This window comes from Gekko japonicus, unplaced genomic scaffold (genome assembly GCF_001447785.1).
Source record: "Gekko japonicus isolate JY-2015 unplaced genomic scaffold, Gekko_japonicus_V1.1 scaffold3555, whole genome shotgun sequence".
Lineage (NCBI taxonomy): Eukaryota > Metazoa > Chordata > Lepidosauria > Squamata > Gekkonidae > Gekko > Gekko japonicus.
The window spans coordinates 33489-37489 of NW_015174946.1; the positions used below are offsets into that span (position 1 = coordinate 33489).

Below are 4001 nucleotides of genomic sequence, written 5' to 3' on the forward strand. Positions count from 1 at the left end.
TGTGATGTGTAAGAGGCGGCTGGCTGTGCGAGTCCCGAGTTCAAATTGATCCACAGCCCTAGCGAAATGGCTTCTTGTCTGTTTGGTTTAATGCTGCCTCTGTCCCTCTGTGGTCTCCTCAGCACCATGGCAAAAATGGATATTGACTGTCAAGTTAGCCTAGCAAAACCAAGCAAGAGAAAGATTGTGGGTTAGATTTTACGTTGAAATGGCCAATAATTGCCGCCAGACCTGCATGGATTCTGCGATTCTGTGTTCACATTTATGCAAGGGGAAAAAATGGTAGTGACCACAGAAATCAGCACGGGAAAAGCTTCATCTCTCTCTTTTACTTGAAGAACTCAGGGATCTAGTCCTAAAAAGGTTTCCCTTGCTCGAAAGCTAGTTGAATCCGACTTTAGGGGGCGGTGCTCACCTCTGTTTCCAAGCTGAAGAGCCAGCGCTGTCTGAAGACGTTTCCGTGGTCATGTGGCCGGCATGACGAAACGCCGAGGTGCACGGAACGCTGTTACCATCCCACCAAAGCGGTACCCATTTATCTACATGTGGCACTGGGGCCTCAAACTACAGACCTTCTGGACTGCAGCTCAGCATCTTAACCTCTGAGCCACCCTGGCTCTAGTCTTAGAGACTGTCAAAATAGTCCCAGTGGGATCTCAGTGCCCAGAGTGCCTTGCCTCATGCACGGCCCTTTCCTGTGATCAGCAGAAATGGCATAAAACCATGCACAATTTGCAAATATATGCAAATATGCCCAGCTGGCATAATGAACTGCAAAATTCAGCTTGCTCTCAACAAACAGTTTGGAATTTTTCAAGTACTAAATGTAAGCAAAGCAGATTATTTTATCAATGGATTGATTTGATTTGATTTGTTTCCCGCCCTCCCTGCTGAGGCAGGCTCAGGGCGGCTTATTAGAGAACTGAAACACAGGATTAAATAAAACCACAACAGTCAAATTATAAAACACAGCGTAAAGTGCTAGTGCTGTTCGTGAACGATGGCGGGCGTTTGCGGTGTCTAAAATTAACATATTAATGATGATGTTAATATTGGGGCCAGGGCCTCAATTTCTTGGGGTGGCTCCCTAGTCAAAGGCCTGGCGGAAGAGCTCCGTCTTGCAGGCCCTGCGGAACTGTTAAAGCTCCTGCAGGGCCCTGATCTCTTCCAGGAGCTCATTCCACCAGTGCGGAGCCGCCACCGAAAAGGCCCTGCCCCTCGTCACAGCCAGCCTGACTTCTCTAGGGCCCGGGAGGGGCAGACGGTTTTGGACCCCGATCTTGCCAACATTAAGAAGCCAATGAAATCTTGTTACTTGGGAGTCACAGACCCCATATCCGGCAGGTGATTTCTTTTTAATGCCCATTTTGGCACCAGGTGTTACACAGGTGAGTGTTAGAGGCTGATAGCAGATAGCTGATAACTGTGAATATACCTTAGGGTTGCTGGCTCTGAGTTGGGAAACACCTCTAGGTTTGGGGGGTGGAGCCTGGGGAGGGTGGGGTTTGGGGAGGGGAGGGGCCTCAGTGGGATGCAGTCCCATAGAGTCCACCTTCCAAAGCATCCATCCTTCCAGGGGAACTGATTCTGGGAAGATGTACCAGCAGGGGGTTGGACTAGATGACCCTGGAGGTCCCTTACAACTCTATGATTCTTTGATCTGGAGATCAACAATGATAGCGGGAGATCTCCAGGTGCCACCTGGGGGCTGGCAACCAGAAAATACCTTTCGGGACCCCCCACTCTCTCATTGTGATCCATGCCCCTCTCTCTCTCCTGTCCTGCTCCCTCCAAGGGAATGATCATCTTAAGGTCAAATAAGGTGTGATGTCAGTGAACCCAACTCGGGTCCTGCCAAATCTGTACGAAGTGGTGGTGGTGATGGGGGTGTTCTTGAGGACTAGTTTCCGCAGAACTCCCCTGTGGAGGATAAGCAGTGTTCCCTCTAAGCTGAGTTAGTGTGAGCTAGCTCACAGTTCTTTAGCCCCTGGCTCACACATTTTTGCCTTGGCTCAGGAAGGGGGGCTCCCGAGCAAACTAATTTACGCAGCAGCCAAATCGCTCACTCACAGCTTTAATGCCAGTCGCTCACAAAGTAGGATTTTTGCTCACAAGACTCCACAGCTTAGAGGGAGCATTGGAGGATAGTTCCCAGTTTCAGTGAGATGACATGGAATCGTGGAGTTGCAAGGGACCTCCAGGGTCACCTAGCCCAACCCCCTGCACAATGCAGGAAATTCACAAATACCTCCCCCCACATCCCAGTGACCCTTGTTCCATGCCCAGAAGAGGGCAAAAGAAACCCCCAAAACCCTTCAGGATCCCTGGCCAAACTGGCCTAGAGAAAAATTGCTTCCTGACCTCAACGTGGCAGTCGTCATTTTCCTGGGGATGTAAGAAAGGGCCACGGGAACTAAGCACTGCCCTCCCTCTCATGATCTGCCTAAATTCACACCACTGAGTAACCGCTCTAACTGGCAGGAAGTCCTTCCTAATGTTGAAGGACTTGAAGATGATTATCCTATCCTATCACCACTCCGTTGTCGTCTCCTCTCCAAGTTAAACATACCCAGCTCCTTCGACCTTTCCTCATCGGACTGGGTCTCCAGACCCCTCACCATCTTCGTTGCCCTCCTCTGGAGACGTTCCAGTTTGTCTATGCAAGTGTAAAGGCCAGGGGTCATTTCCTGCAGGAGCGCCCAGGAGCGGAGCTCCGGCAGTAAAGAGCCCAGGAGGTGGGCACATGCAACAAGCCCCACCCCCTGCTCCCAGCAGCCCTCAGTCAGAGCAAGAAGCAGCCAGGTAAGTTGCAGAGCCTCCCCCCCCGACCCCCTGGTCCAAAACTGTCCAGTGGCACCTTTAAGACCAAGTTTTATTCAGGTACAAGCTCTCCCTCCTCTGTAAGGACAGATCTGCACGTCCCCCCCACCCCTAGCTAACAATCCAAAACAGCCCAGTGGCGCCTGAGCGGTGGGTGTTGCCTTCTGACACACTTCCGGTGATGTCAGGGGATGTGGCATATGCAAATTAGTTAAGCTAATGAGTTATGCTAATGAGCTCCTGCACCTCTTTTTCTACGAAATGACCCCTGCCATATAGTACAGTGTTCCCTCTAAGATGAGTTAGTGTGAGCTAGCTCATAGTTTTTTAGCATCCGGCTCACACATTGTCGTCTTAGCTCAGGACGGGCGGCTCCAGAGCAAACTCATTGATACAGCAGCCAAATTGCTCGTTCACAGCTTTCATGCCAGTAGCTCACAGAGTAGAATTTTTGCTCACAAGACTCCACAGCTTAGAGGGAGCATTGCATCTAAATGCTCAGCTCCCCCCCCTCCCCCGCCACTGCCTCTAGATCCAGGATCTAAAATTATTCCACTGCTCCACTGACATTGATGTTGCTGCCTAAATACCAGCTGCGAGAACCTTCCTTCTGCGTTTGAAATCGTGCTGATGAGGGGCAGCAGCAGGTCTGCCTGCTCCTCTCTGCTGATATTCCCTGTCTGTCTTGCAAAGGGCTAAATTCTCCCTTTTATGCCCCGGCCTCTCTGTCTGACCTTCCCCTGTCCCTCCAGAGCCCAAAGCCAACTGCAAAGCTATATTTTAAGCTAATGCCATTTTACTGACACTAACAAGGGCCCAGTCAGCCTTACGCTTTGGCAATCGGCAGGGCCGCCTATCACCGTCCTCCTGAGCCTGGTGGCAAATCCCCGGGAGACATTGTGTGAAGACCGATGAATCAGTCGCTGATGCTGAGGGCCAAACTGGACACGGGAGCTAAAAATCAGGTTTGCTGAAATCCAGGGGTCGTTTCATAGAAAAAGAGCTAGGGGAACTCATTAGCATAACTGATTAGCATATGCCACACCCCCTGACATCACCGGAAGTGTGTCATAAGGCCACACATCCTGACATCACCGGAAGTGTGTCATAAGGCCACACCCCCCGCCTCCAACGGTCCCGGCTGCCACCGCCGGCCTTGCAGCTCCACTGCCGAGCCCCAT

General features: G+C 51.2%; 1 protein-coding gene across 1 annotated transcript in view; it reads left to right on the top strand.

The window, feature by feature from the left end:
* Positions 1-4001, top strand: part of ABHD8 (abhydrolase domain containing 8) — a 34886-nt gene that overhangs the window by 812 nt on the left and 30073 nt on the right. The window lies entirely within an intron of this gene.